We start from the raw sequence: 15,786 nt of genomic DNA, 5'->3' as shown, positions 1-15,786 counted from the left end.
AGCCTTATGAAGCTGACGAGAATACTTTTACACACGGGAAAGAAGACAAAACGAATATCCACTAAAAAACAAAGATAATGAACGTTAGGCAACAATTCCTCTCCTCTGTGTCTCTCCAAATCAGTTTAGTGCCATTTTGATGGCAAATTTCTGTAGCAGTATGCAGGCGGTGGTGATGCTGACTTCTGTCTGTGTGCAGCCGTGCGAACTGTGCTGATGTCGCAGACACAGTTGTCTTTCAAAACCTAAGCGTAAATACACGTGTAAAAAACCCTCTATCCGTTCCGCTGATTGAACTGGTCAGAAACTGCCAAAATGGTGAAACGTGATTTGGAAAGAAGTATTATCATCGCTTCATGACGTTACGCTTTGAATCACTGAAGGTAAACTTAAGTTGGTAACTACCATTTTTTGGCAGTCTCAGCCTAAACCGTTTCTCATGCCCCCAAAATATCTGAAATCTGTGGTTCCACGAAGACGAATCAAAGTTGACGCTTTTACATGGTTTTGGAGAGACGACATGGGGGTAGGTTATGACGTTAACTGACAAAACATTACCATTTTGGCGATGGAGTATCCCTTTAATTAACAATGGAGGCCCTTAATAAAAAATAAAAAAACAAATCTGTAATCACAAAATTAATATATAAGTTTTGGCTAATTTTTTGAGTACTGACCTCACGCAACCACAAACAAGTTTGAACATGGAAAACTGAGATGACAGGAAGCACATCCCATTCTGTCGTCTTTATTTTTATAAAAGCACAATGTCCTAATTTTTGTGTTGTTCTGTTGTGATTTGGACACCAATAAAAGTAACCCCTTTATAGTTTAAAAATGATGACCTTGCCTCTTTATCTGTAGGACGTATAAAACTGCCGGATATTTAAGTTGTTTTTGCTGTTATATAAAAAAAAAAAAAGTGATCGTGCTGTGTGAGCTCATGTACACACACAAGCATATCAGCTTTCGGACCTGTTCCTATGACAGCAACTCTGGGATGAGCTTTGAAGGACCAACCAATCCAAGATCAAGTGAAATTGTCAACAATCAAATCCCCAGCTAACTGAGTTAGCGAAGAACGGGCCCCTAGTGTTCTAATTTAAAACTGTTGAAGTGATTTTAATCATTTTGATTCTTTTATGTTAATGTTTTCTGACCTCAATCTCTCCAGTTTACAGTGTGGTGGAATCCTTCAGTATGTCACATAAGTGATTCACTCCAGCGTTTTTTATTTCATTCCCACTGAGGTTCAGCTCTCTCAGGTGTGATGGGTTTGGATTTCAGAGCTGAAGTCAGGATGAGACACTGTTTCTCTGTAATACTGCATCTCCACAGACTGAAGACAGAAAGAAAAAAAGACAATGACTCAAATCCCAATGCATCATAAGTAAATGCTACACTGTAAAAAATCAAACTGAACTGAATTTTCTCAACTTATTGTTGTATAAACTGAATACAATAAGAAAACTCAAAAAATGTCCAAAAAGCCGGTTCAGGACATGGTTCAGGATTCCCATTGTTGCCCCCAGTCAACAAATAAGTGAATTTTTACCAATGTAAATGAATATATAAACTCAATATAGAAAAGAAAATGAAAAAAAAAAAAAATTTAAATGGTTTATATTTACATTTTTTAATGCAAGAAAATCATCAAATTAATCAAATCAAATCATTTTTAAGCCATTTTAGAGTGTCGTTTTTATGAAACTCTAAATATAGTCTACAAATATAATAAATATACTTTTTGCTTAATTAAAAAAATAGTGGAAAGTACTATTAGTCCAGTATAAATCTACAATAACTGTCAGAATAATCTACTGTCATTTGTTAGACTTTTTTTTTTTTTTTACTGTTGTCACTTTTGTTTAGTTTTCACAGCAATGATGTCAGACTTCATTAAGTTTTAGCTGTTTTCTACAGATACACATACAAACATAGTATTTTCTGAATATTTCTTCAATGGAGAAGAAATGGCCAGGAAATGCAGCGCAAGAAATGATGTTACATGAGTCCCAAAGTCTTAAACTAAAAAGTTTAATCACACTGTAACTGCTGGACAGTATAATGATACTAACTTTAGGTTTTCCAGATTGCATTGTGGGTACTTCAGTAGATCACTGAGGTTTTTTCACTCCAGAGTCTCCTAGTTCATTCTGGTTCAGGTCCAGTTCTCTCAGATGTGATGGGTTTGATTTCAGAGCTGAAGTCAGGATGAAACACTGTTTCTCAGTAATCTTGCAATAAACAGACTGAAGACAGAAATAGAAAGAACAATGACCATTAAAAAATAAATTAATAAATAAATAAACCTTTGATTTCACTTTTGCTCAATCCTCCCTTTTTCTACCTTGTACTAACCTGAATGATGTAATATTGTAAAACGAGCGCTTCCTGTGTTTATTTGCCTCTTTATGATGAATAGCTTCTTGTATTCCTAAATTGTAAGTTGCTTTGGATAAAAGCATTGCTGTATGAATAAATTTAAATGAAATATAGATCTGACATTTATCTTATTGACAGAGCTACAGTAGGTTTAAATCATTGTGATAATGATCCGTACAGAAATGCAATATGATTTGTTCATTCTAACGTCTTGACTCTCTCATTGTGTTTAATGTGGACACTCAGAAGCATATGTTGACATAATGAGTGGTGTTTACGACATGAGCTCTGTTAATAAAAATTATCATTAGTTTCACATGTGGCGGTTTAATGTCATATATTATGATACACAAACAACCTTAGGCATACAGGTGCATCTCTATAAATTAGAATGTCATGGAAAAGTTCATTTCAGTAATTTCAACTCAAATTGTGAAACGCTTGTATTAAATAAATTCCAATGCACTTAGACTGAAGTAGTTTAAGTCTTTTGTTCTTTTAATTTTGATGATTTTGGCTCACATTTAACAAAACCCCCCCAATTCACTATCTCAAACAAATTAGAATACTTCATAAGACCAATAAAAAGAAAGAAAAAAAAAAAAAAAAAAAAAAAAAAAACAATTTTAGTGAATTGTTGGCCTTCTGGAAAGTATGTTCATTTACTGTACATGTACTCAATACTTGGTAGAGGCCCCTTTTGCTTTTAAGTACTGCCTCAATTCGGCATGGCATGGAGGTGATCAGTTTTGTGGCACTGCTGAGGTGGTATGGAAGCCCAGGTTTCTTTGGCAGTGGCCTTTTTAGCTCATCTGCATTTTTTTGGTCTCTTGTTTCTCATTTTCCTCTTGACAATACCCCATAGATTCTCTATGGGGGTTCAGGTCTGGTGAGTTTGCTGGCCAGTCAAGCACACCAATACCATGGTCATTTAACCAACTTTGGGTACTTTGGCAGTGTGGGCAGGTGCCAAATCCTGCTGGAAAATGAAATCAGCATCTTCAAAAAGCTGGTCATCAGAAAGAAGCATGAAGTGCTCCAAAATTCTTGGTAAAGTGGGTGCAGTGACTTTGGTTTTCAAAAAACACAATGGCCAACACCAGCAGATGACATTGCACCCCAAAATCATCACAGACTGTCGAAACTTAACACTGGACTTCAAGCAACTTTGGCTATGAGCTTCTCCACCCTTCCTACCAGACTCTAGGACCTTGGTTTCCAAATGAAATACAAAACTTGCTCTCATCTGAAAAGAGGACTTTGGACCACTGGCGAATAGTTCAGTTCTTCTTCTCCTTAGCCAAGGTAAGATGCCTCTGACGTTGTCTGTGGTTCAGGAGTGACTTAACAAGAGGAACACGACAACTGAAGCCAAATTCCTTGACACGTCTGTGTGTGGTGGCTCTTGATGCCTTGACCCCCAGCCGCCTCAGTCCGTTCCTTGTGAAGTTCACTCAAATCTCTGGAATCAATTTTGCTTGACAATCCATCATAATGCTGCGGTTCTCTCGGTTGTGTGTTGTGCATCTTTTTCTTCCACACTTTTTTAAATCCACTCAACTTTCTGTAAACATGCTTGGATACAGCACTCTGTGAAACAGCCAGCTTATTTGGCAATGAATGTTTTGTGGCTTACCCTCCTTATGAAGGGTGTCAATGATTGTCTTCTGGACAACTGTCAGATCACCGGTCTTCCCCATGATTGTGTAGCCTAATGAACCAAACAGAGAGACCATTTTGAAGGCTCAGGAAACCTTTGCAGGTGTTTTTGGGTTGATTAGCTGATTGGCATGTCACCATATTCTAATTTGTTGAGATGTTGTGGACGTTTTTGTTAAATGTTCAAAATATCATTACAATTAAAAGGAACCAAAGACTTAAACTACTTCAGTATGTGTGCAACTGAATTTATTTAATACATGAGTTTCACAATTTGAGTTGAATTACTGAAATAACATGCATGAACTTTTCCACGACGTTCTAATTTATTGAGATGCAACTGTATAGTCAGTCATATAGTCTGTAGTTCCCATAATCTGTCTGTAATTTTTGTTTACTAGTTTTGTGGGCTGGAAACTGTTGTTTATTGTCTTTCTTTCTTTCTTGCTTTCTTTCTTTCTTTCTTCTTCTTGGATCTTTTCTTTCACTATACCTATTTTGGTAACACTTTAGTATAGGGACAAATTCTCACTGTTAACTAGTTGCTTGTACATATTGGCTGTTTATTAGTAATTCTTATAAAGCCACATTGTCTGCATGATCACATTCTTCACCCCTAATCCTCGCAATACCTAAACTGTACAACCTTACTAACTATTAAAAAGTGACAAAATTAGGAATTTATTGATGCAAAGGTCATAGTTAATGTTTTGTTAAATAGTAAGAATTGAACCTTAAAAAAAAGTGTAACCCTATATTTTATGACATTTGCATTTACATGTAGTCATTTAGCAGACACTTTTATCCAAAGTGACATACAAATGAGGACAATGGAAGCAATCAAAAAGTAAACTAAAGAGCAAGTAACAAGGATCTCAGTTAGCTAATGCAGTACACGTAGCAAGTTTTTTTTTATAATATAATGAAAAAAAAGATAGAAAAAGAATAACAGCAAGCTAGTGTTAGAGGTCCTTTTTGCTTTTGTTAATTGTATAATAAATAAAAAGAAAACAAAGAATACAAAAAGATTAGAAAAGCTAGTGTAAGGTTTTTTTTTTTTTTTTTAAGGAAAACAGTAAGCAGTAAATGAATAGAGTCCAAGTCTAAAAGGGACGTAGAAGAAGAAGAAGAAGAAGAAAGAAGAAGAAGAAACACCACCACAGAAGTCAAGGGTCAAGAGCCTAACTAAAGCAACACAATGATTTCTAACATGGTTACTTCAAATGAAACAATAAATCAAGATCTAAACCTTAGTTATTTCTCAATAAGATCTTCTGTAGATGTCTGACAGAAATAAAGTCAGTCTGGTTATGAATAAGTGGAGCTGGGGATGTTTCTGATGTTTCTCTTTTCTTCAGTGATTCTGTTTGTTAACAGCAGGTGTGCCATCACTAATGCACAATCATCACTCAATTAATCACTTAATTACTTAACAGCAATGTATATCTTCTTTTAGTGAAACTCAACTGAAATAAGTTCAGTGTACTCATAACTATAGTTTTGAAACTTAAATGGTTTAAGGGAATCTGTTTCCTCAAAACGGTTTAAGTTACCCTAACTTGTTGGTTTTTACAGAGCAGAGGTAGAGGGTCAAATAAAGCTAGAAGAGATGTGTTTTTTTTAGCAGCGATTCTTGAAGATGGCTAAGGACTCAGCTCAGATTGGAGTTGGACAGGTCATTCCACCAGGATGGAACATTTAAATTAAAAGTCTGTGAAAGTGATTTTGTGCCTCTTGTGATGGCACGATCAAGCGACATTCACTTGCAGAACGCAAGCTTTAGAGGCACATAAAGTCTGGATTAATGAATTTAGGTAAAGGAGTGCAGAGGCAAACATGTAGTCAATCATTACATTGTTTCAAATGCTCCCACTTGTGGGACGCTTGGTGCTCTTTTTTGTTGTTGTCCCTTGTTCTCTATCAATTTTTTATTAATCATCATAAATTATATACAATTTTGAAAAAGCTTAGAAGCCCAGGGATTCATCCTGTGTCGGACATTGTGTTACCATGGAAAAGTACTTTAAAAACGTATGATGGTCTCCTCCCCCTTATTGGGCGGTGTCAAGTGTCACATTAAAAAATATATTACGGTCTTATATTTTAGGTCTTTAGAGAATTCAAAACTGTTTTTATAATCTTGGCACAAAAAAAAAAAACATCATTGGAAACAGGGGGGGGAAGATCTGAGTCTCAGGATTCCATGTTAGGTGGTTTAATATTGACAGAGAAATCTAGACATTAGTGACAGAAAATTTAATTTAATAAAATCAAGAATAAAAAAAACAAAATACAGTTTGGGATGGCACCCATTGGTTATTTGTAGTTATGATGCCCCTAAATAAAACCTCACCAGGAACCTCCTTTTTTTTTTATAACAACTTCAAATTTGGAACATACTTATTTACACATAAGGCTGTGATTTTATACCAGTTTTAAGAGTAAAACCTATGTAAAATAATTTATAATAATAAAATTAAATTAAATTAATATAGCAAATTTTATTTAGAGTACATTTAAACTTCTATAACCATTTTTTAAAACTTAAATTTTTTTAAAAGAAAAAAAAAAAACGTTTGGCAATAATCTTGCAGATTTTCTTCTTTAAAAAGTTGATCAACCAGACCCCCCAAGTCTATTTTCCAAATTGTTCATAAAATACAAACAACACTTTAAAGTTTGGAAAGTGCACTTTTTCATGGGCCTATTTTAAAAAAAACAAGGGGGTGACAGTTTAAAAGGGTTACAATGCAATTATTTACTAGTTTAGATAAATTATGACCAATGACAAAGGCAAGAAGATGCACTGCTACTAATGTAACTTGGGTCCAGTTGTCTTTAAAAAAACAGTATAAACTTTAATCTCTCTGTAACTGTTTGTACAGTATAATGTTACTAACTGTAGCTTCTCCAGCTTGACATTGTGGGTTCATCAGTAGATCACTGAGGTTTTTCAAATTCCAAGAGTCTCCTAGTTGATTTCCACTCAGGTTTGTCAGTTCTCTCAGGTGTGATGGGTTTGATTTTCAGAGCTTGAAGTCAGGATGTGGAGACACTGTTTCTCTGTAATACTGCAATCCCACAGGGGGACCTGAAGACAGAAAGGAAAAATACAACAACTCAGATTCTATGATGACCGCCTTATTAAAGAACGAAAAAAACAGCAGGCATTTTTGTTTCCAATAGCCGGTTTTGATCCACAAACATAGTTCTGTATGCTGGTAGGTAGTTCCTTTATTTTTTTCCTCGCACTTTTAAACTATTTATGTAATGCCTCTATTTCGTTATTATTTGATAAATGGCTGATTTGTGCAGATGTAAACAATCAGTACATTGCATCAAATTCTTGGAAATGAAAAAAAAAAGAACAATTACTTGCAAGATTTAAAAAAAAAAAACAGTGCACACATCAGTGCACTGCTATAAACAATGTAACATAATTTAAAATAAATAAACATTAATTGTACTTCAGTTTTTCCAGCTTGCATTGTGGCGTTCATCAGTAGATCACTGAGGTTTTTTCACTCCGGAGTCTCCTAGTTTATTTACAGGTCAGATCCAGTTCTCCCAGGTGTGATGGGTTTGATTTCAGAGCTGAAGTCAGGATTTAACCCTGTTTCTTCTGTATACTGCATTCACGCAGACTAAAGACAGAAAAAGAGAAAAGACAATGGCTCAGATCTAACAATTAACTAATGTATCTTGCATCATTCAGACTATTTGCAGTCTTTTTGGCTGACAAATGGGTGCTGGTAACATGGAGAAAAAGACTACTACCACAATGTTCATTTAAATATACTACCAACTACACAAGGGTTACAAAAGGTATGCAAAATGTTGAAAAATCCAGCAAAACTTGCCAATTAAGATCTTTTTATCCAAAATAGTACCAAATTTGTTCACAGTGGGTAAATGTGTTTATGTATGTTTGTTCTCGACACACCACACTGTCAAAATCATAAAACCGTTATGAGGTTTCATTTGTTAACATTAAACATTAGTTAAAAAAGAACTAACTATACCATTTAATAATCTTAAAAGTAATGTCTCAACATTTACTAATACATGTTTTTACATTCAAAAGTTTTTAGTTAACATTAGTTAATCCACTGTGAACTGACATGAACACTGGAATAATTGTATAAACTAACATTAGCAGATTAATAAAAATGTCAGAACCTGTATTGTTTTTCATAGCTAATGTGAAATGAAATTGTTACTGGTCTAATTACTATTGTCATAAATCACTTTTAGTCTCACAGATCAAATGTTCAAAACATACTGTAGACTAAATATATATACAATGTCATTGACAAAGAGAGTTTGCTTATTAATAAGGTTCTGCTTTGGGCACGTTTTCATTTTAGGAATAAAAAAAAATATTTTCTTAAAACTGAAGACATTCAAACAAAAACCAAGTTTTGGCAAATGGCATTTCATTTTGCATTAGTGGCTGCAACCGAGTAGGAAATTCAAGCCAGATAATGATCACTGAATTATTAAAATGCCCCGTTTTTCAGTTTTTACAAGTTACAGTACAGGTTGCATCTCAATAAATTAGAATACTGTGGAAAAGTTTCATTTATTTCAGTTAATTCAACCTCAATTGTGAAACTCATGTATAAAATAAATTCAATGCACACAGACTGAAGTTAGTTTAAGTCTTTGGTTCTTTTAATTGTGATGATTTTGGATCACACTTTACAAAAAAAAACCCACAATTCACTATCTCAACATTATTAGGTGGGATATGGGTGACATGGCCAATCAGCTTAATCAACCTTAAAACTTAAAACACCTGCAAAGGTCTCCTGAGCCTTCAAAAAACAAAATGGGTCTCTCCAGTTTGGGGTCACTAGGCCGTACACAATCCACGGGGAAAGACCGGTGATCTGACAGTTGTCCAGAAGACAATCATTGACACCCTTCATAAGGACAGTAAGCCACAAACATTCATTTGCCAAAGAAGCTGGCTGTTCAGAGAGTGCTGTATCCAAGCTGTTAACAGAAAGTTGAGTGGAAGGGAAAAAGTGTGGAAGAAAAAGTTGCACAACCAACCCAGGAGAAACCGCAGCCTTATGAGGATTGTCAAGCAAAAATCGATTCAAGAATTTGAGTTGAACTTCGGAAGGCAATGGACTGAGGCTGGGGTCAAGGCATCAAGAGCCACCACACACAGACATGTCAAGGAATTTGGCTTCAGTTGGTGTTTTTCCTCTTGTTAATGTCACTCCTGAACCACAGACAAACGTCAGAGGCATCTTACCTTGGCTAAGGAGAGAAGAAGAAAAACTGGACTCTTGCCCAGTGGCCCAAAGTCCTCTTTTCAGATGAGAGCAAGTTTTGTATTTCATTATGAAAACCAAGGTCCTAGAGTCTGGGGGGGAAGGTGGAGAAGCTCATAACCCAGTTGCTTGAAGTCCAGTGTTAAGTTTCCACAGTCTGTGATGATTTGGGGTGCAATGGTCATCTGCTGGTGTTGGTCCATTGTGTTTTTTTGAAAACCAAAGTCACTGCTTCCTGTTTAAACCAATAAATCTTTGGAGCACATTCATGCTTCCTTTCTGCTGACCAGCTTTTTGAAGAAGCTGATTTCATTTTCCAGGAGGATTTGGCACCTGCCCCCACACTGCCAAAAGCACCAAAAAGTTGGTTAAATGACCATGGTGTTGGTGTGCTTGACTGGGCCAGCAAACTCACCAGGGACCTGAAACCCCATAGAGGAATCTATGGTGGCGTATTGTCAAGAGGAAAATGAGAAAACGAGAGCAAGAGACCAAAAATGCAGATGAACTGAAGGCCACTGTCAAAGAAACTTGGGCTTCCCATACCACCTCAGTAGTGCCACAAAAACAAAAAAAAAAAAAACTGATCACCTCCATGCCACTGGCCGAATTGAGGGAGTAAATTAAAGCACAAAAGGAGCCCCCTCCAAGTATTGAGTACATGTACCAGTAACAATTTTTTTTTTTAATAATTAATTATTATTATAAAGTACTCAAAAATTATTATATTATTATTTTATTGGTCTTATGAAGTATTCTAATTTGTTGAGATAGTGAATTGGTGGGTTTTTGTGAAATGTGAGCCCCAATTATCACAATTAAAAAGAACGAAAGATTTTAATAAACTACTTACTTCAGTCTGAGTGCACTAAAATTTATTTAATACACCAAGTTTCATAATTTGAGTTGATTTTGAGTTATTACTGAAATAAAATTAACTTTTTCCACGACATTCTAATTTACTGAGATGCCACCTGTATATGATGCAACAAAATTAGACATTTGTGAAACACAAACATTAAATAAAAATCATTCTGTTTTGAATAGTTATTCTGTTTAAAAAAATAAAAAATAAAAAAAAAAACAGTAAAAAAAAATTAAGGTATATTTTGACATTGAGCAGGTCTTATGTTAAAAAAGAAAGATCAATATATGCACACTTATCTTTTAATTTTTTACACATGGAGAATTAACCAGTGAAAGTGTTTTATTTTTATTATTATTATTTTCTTCTTTTAAAATCAGCAATACAATTTCCTATATATCTCGGTGTTTGGAAACAATAAATATACTTCTTTCACAATTCTACTAAAAATACTGACTACTTAATTATAAAGAAAAAATAAAAATAAATAAATAAATATCCTTTATGTATAATTTTTGTTTCCAGTGGTGATGTTGCTGTTCTGAAATGAGAAGGCAAAGTCCTCAAAGTTTTTTTTTTTTTTTTTTATTAAAAATGTAAACTATCATGTCCCAGTCACAATTTCTTGGTTAAATAAACATTTATTTACACTATCAAAAGACAAAGAATATCAACAAAATATCTATATTTTATTTATTAATCCAAGTTATGGATCTCATTAAGTTTTTAAGTGTTTTTAAAAAAGCATTTTAACATGTATTCCAAAATAATAAGCTCCAGTAACAAATTAAAAACAATAGATTTATTTGTGAAATTATGTTCAGCTAGTGTTTTAAAATTAGTGGTTTGTTTTGTTAAGCTCTGAACTATTTTTGAATTTTCGAATCATCAGGTCATCAAAGTTCTGTGTAAATATTGGTCACAGACACTGAGATTTACTTTAAACTTCAAAACTGATTACTGAAAAATAACATATGTTTTCAGGTTGTTACCGTCTTATTTTGAAGTAACAAAGTGGTGATATGCAGGGCAGGGACTTAGGGGGCCGGGGCACCACCGGACTTGAGGTTATATTTGGAGCCCTAATACCTAAGATGACAAGTGCCCTCAAATAGAACATCATTATGGAGTAACAAATACACAAACATATGCTTGAGGTTCATAATTAGTAAAATATAATATGCAGCATGTCTAAGCTATAGTCAAAGTTTAATGTTAATATTAAATATTCAATATAATAAACAGGATTGGTTCTCTCAGTTGAGAGATCAAAACCCTTAAAATCACTGAGAACAAAAAGCCCAGAGATGTTGGCTTATTAGTAATTATGAAAGTTACTGTCATATCTGTGTCCTCTCCATGTCAGGTTCTTAAATTAATTAATTCAGTTGAATAAAAAGACATTCTGGCTATTAACAATCAAATTAAATCACTGTCAAGAAAATTAATAGATGTGCATAAAATGTTAAGTTAAAATATAACATTTTATTTTGAAATATTAAATGGTTGCAAAATGAAATAAGCTACTTTAAATATGAAACTTCAACCGCCAGTAGGTGGCAGCAAGTGACTGTCTTAAAGTGTCACAAACCACGATGGAGGCAGAGGGTTTAGTGGAAGTAAACAGTTTATTTTACAAGTGGTAAAGTGACAATGATATGATGACTGGAAATCCCAGAGCTCTAGAGAGTTGAACAGGGGAAGACATCAATGGGAGATCAGGGGAGATTGTCCATGGGGATCTAAGGGCATAAGAATGAACAGGTTAGTGAAAAAGTGGTCGGACACCAGTTCAGGTTAGTGAACAGTAGACCAGACACCAGAGTACTGGCTTTGAAGGTGTCTTTATCCTGGTGAGTGATTGCTGGGTGCAGGTGCAGGTGATTAGTACTCCGGTGATTGGGATCGTGCTTGATAAGAGTCAGGTGTGAGTGATGATTGGGGTGGCTGTGATGGAGAGTTCCTGACATTACCCCCTCCTCCAGGGGCGGGCTACTGACTTGACGACGAGGGCAACCACAGCCTCTGGGTGCGGTACGATCAGGATGTTGTCGATGGAACTCTTCAAGAAGCATGGGGTCTAGAATGTCATCCTGGGCCACCCAGGAACGTTCCTCTGGGTATTTCAGCAGAGCACCCAGTCGATATTCCAACCGGGGCACCCCCGTCGCCGCAAGTTCAGGATTTTCCTTCACCTGGTAGATGGGATGGTTGTTCTAGGATTTCCGGAGGAGGGGGTTCATGAGGTTCCAGGACATCTGCAGTGGAGGGAGAGAAGGGTTGGAGTAGTGAAACGAGGGGTGAATGCAGTACCTGAGAGGTAAGTGGAGCCTGTAGGTGACCCCATTGATCTGCCTCTTGACCATGAACGGACCAATGTATCACTGAATCACTTACCTACACTCATAACCCATACTCATATCCATACTTTATACCCATGACTTTAAAACCTGAGTGGCGGCACGTCAAACATCTGCAAAGGCCTTGTGTCTCCATATGGATGTGAGCATAATCCCATGCTCTTGCTCTGAACCAGTAGTCCACAGCTGGAACATCTGAAGGTTCACCTGTCCAGGGGAACAAAGAGCTGGTAGCAGAGCATGCACTGGAAGGGGGTGAGGCTGGTGGTACCTTGTCGAAAGGAGTTCTGTGCATACTCGGCCCAGGGAAGGAAATGGTTCCAGCTGTGCTGGCCTTCCTGGCAGTATGCCCGGAGGTACCGTCCGAGTTCTTGTATCTTCCGCTCAGTCTGGCCGTTAGCCTGCGGATGGTACCCAGAGGATAAGTTTACTGTCACCCCTAAGAGATGGAAGACTTTCCATTTCCTGGAGATGAATTGTGGACCCCGGTCTGACACAATATCTTCAGGTAGGCCGAAGTGGCGGAAGACATGGTGGAATAGATGTTCTGCAGTTTCCAGGGCAGTTGGTAATCCTGGCAGGGGAATTAATTTAAAGGCTTTAGAGAATCCATCCACAACTACTAAGATGCATGTGTTACCTTCAGAGTTGGGCAGGTCAGTGACAGTCAATTCCCAGATGGGACCAACGCCTTCGAGGAACAGGTAAGGGTATGAGCTTGCCTGCCGGGAGCTGACGTGGAGTGGAGGACATGGCACAGACTGAGCAACTGCGGAAGTACCTGATGACATCCCGGGACATACAGGGCCACCAGTACCGAGCTTGGAGGAAAGAGAGGGTCTGTTGGCTGTCTGGATGTCCAGAGCCCGGTATAACTGTGAACTGAGCCCAGAAGGGATTACCCACTGGGACCGGGGAACATAAATACTCCCCTCTGGGCCTACCAGCGGAGCAGGTTCGTGTTGGGTAGCGGCTCTGATGTTCTCCGTCCGTGCTCCACATGATGGGGCTGACAATCATAGCTGGAGGGAGTATAGGTTCGGGGTCCGAAAGAGTGTCCAGGGAATGCAAACGAGAAAGAGCATGGTGAAATTGAATCTGGTGAAGAACAGGGCCCAACGGGCTTGCCGGGGATTCAGTCTACGGGCTTAACAGAGATATTGCAGATTTTTATGATCAGTGATTACCGTAAAGGGGTGGTAAGCTCCCTCCAGCTAATGTCTCCATTCTTCTAGAGTGAGCTTGATCGCTAACAGCTCCCTGTTCCCAAATGTCGTAATTCTGCTCCACTGGGGTCATTTTCCTGGAATAGTAAGCGCAAGGCTGGAGGGTGTGGAGGCTCACACGAACTGCTGGGATAGCATGGCTCCGACGCCGGTGGTGGTGTCAACTTCTACCACAAACGGGAACTCAGGATTTGGGTGGCGAAGGATGGGAGCCATGCTAAAGGCGTTCTTCAGGGCTTGAAATGCTTCGTGGGCGGTGGAAGTTCAGGACAGGGACTTGGGCTTACCTCTAAGGAGAGAGGTCAATGGTGCAGCAAGTAGACTGAAGTATTGAATAATGCGTCAATAGAATTTAGCAAATCCTAAGAACCTCTGGTGTTCCTTCACAGATTGTGGAATGGGCCACTCCGTAATAGCAGATACCTTGTAGGTCCGGTCTTCTGTCACAAACCACGATGGAGGCAGAGGGTTTTTCGTGCAAGTGAACAGTTATTTACAACTGGTAAAGGGACAAATGATATGATGACTGGAAATCCCAGAGCTCTGGAGAGTTAAACAGGGGAAGACATCAATGGGAGATTGTCCATGGGGATCTAAGGGCATAAGAATGAAAAAGGCTAGTGAAAAAATGGTCGGGAAACCAGTACAGGGTAGTGAATGGTAGACCGGACACCGGAGTACTGAGGTGTCTTTTATCCTGGTGAGTGACTGCTGGGTGCAGGTGCAGTTGATCAGTACTCCAGTGTGATTGGGATCGTGCTTGATGCAAACAACCTTGTGTGTTTTGCAAACAACATACACTTTTTATTATCTTACATATAAGTGAGTGAAATCAATTGATTAATTTAAAAAGCTGATTCATTTAACTTTGCAAACACTTTCCTTATAGCCTGATTGAATCATTTTGCTGGTCCGTGTAACATTGAGGAACAAAACAAAAAACTGTTGTTCGGAGATGCAGCGGTTCTGCTATTTGTTCTATTTTCTTTCTGATGACAGAGCAAAACAGAATTTTGTGTCTGAAGTAACTCTGTAAGTTGTTGTTTGTTTAAAATGTACATTTTTGCGATCGTGCAGATATTCGAGAAAAAAAAACAGGACTGTTTGTTTGTGTGATAGTCTATATAATAGGCATAGCTAGCTAGCTATAAAAATTAATTATTAGTTAATTAATAATTAAATATTAAATTGCTATTTTTTTTTAAAATCAGTTTTGATGACATTTCTTCCCCACTGTGTGTAATGACATTAAGACAAGAGAGAGCACTCAAAGCATATCAGATGCTTGCATTATGTTAGTGGAACATTAATAATATAGTAATATAGAATCATCCTCTGTAAAGAACTGAGGTGTGAACATTTGAGAATTTATCTTTTTTTTTTTTTAAATGTGCGCTCTTTGGGGCTAAAGGCTTAATGGAGCTGTTTAAAAGTAGCCATGTGATAACAAACCAATCAGTGCAGATGCGATTCAATATGTGTGTCCTCTCTTTCTATGACCAAAGAGAATCATAAATACCAGTTTATTATGCTGTTTGTGGCCTCGAAGGTCGTAGTTGTAAGCTGTATGTCACAATACTGTGCCAGAAGGAAGAACACAGTCAAGAATAATTGAGAGAGTCCTTTTATTAATACAACACAGGGTAAATCCAACATGGAACACACTGGAGGAAGACACAACACGTTTCTGACTTGTAGTCAGTTTCCCTCAAAGACTGAAAGGACATGGGTATTAAAGACAGGCTAACGAGGGACTAAGGAGACACCCCTGGAACCTAATCAACACACCTGGGAACTAATCAACACAAGGAGGGACAGTCCCAGAAACGGGGTCACATAGAACATGGGAATTGGAACACACCACAGGGAAAACACAACATTATTAGTCCAGGGGGTGTGACATTACTCCCCTCTCCCAGAAGGTGCGACATCGCACCGTAGAAACAACAGGAGGGAGGCGTGAGGGAGGCCAGCAGACGAGACCACGGAGGAATGGAGCCAGGGAG

General features: G+C 37.5%; 1 long non-coding RNA gene across 1 annotated transcript; it reads right to left on the bottom strand.

Moving 5' to 3' along the window:
* Positions 1 to 908: 908 nt before the first annotated feature.
* On the bottom strand, positions 909 to 7,037 carry LOC122144920. The gene is made up of 3 exons (XR_006159952.1): positions 6,945 to 7,037; positions 2,079 to 2,252; positions 909 to 1,339 (listed from the first exon to the last, which is right to left on the bottom strand). It is a non-coding gene; the product is annotated as an uncharacterized LOC122144920 (long non-coding RNA).
* Between the last annotated feature and the right edge of the window lie 8,749 nt (positions 7,038 to 15,786).

Source organism: Cyprinus carpio, unplaced genomic scaffold (assembly GCF_018340385.1).
Source record: "Cyprinus carpio isolate SPL01 unplaced genomic scaffold, ASM1834038v1 S000006800, whole genome shotgun sequence".
Classification (NCBI taxonomy): domain Eukaryota; kingdom Metazoa; phylum Chordata; class Actinopteri; order Cypriniformes; family Cyprinidae; genus Cyprinus; species Cyprinus carpio.
This window is presented reverse-complemented; position numbering and strand designations above follow the sequence as displayed.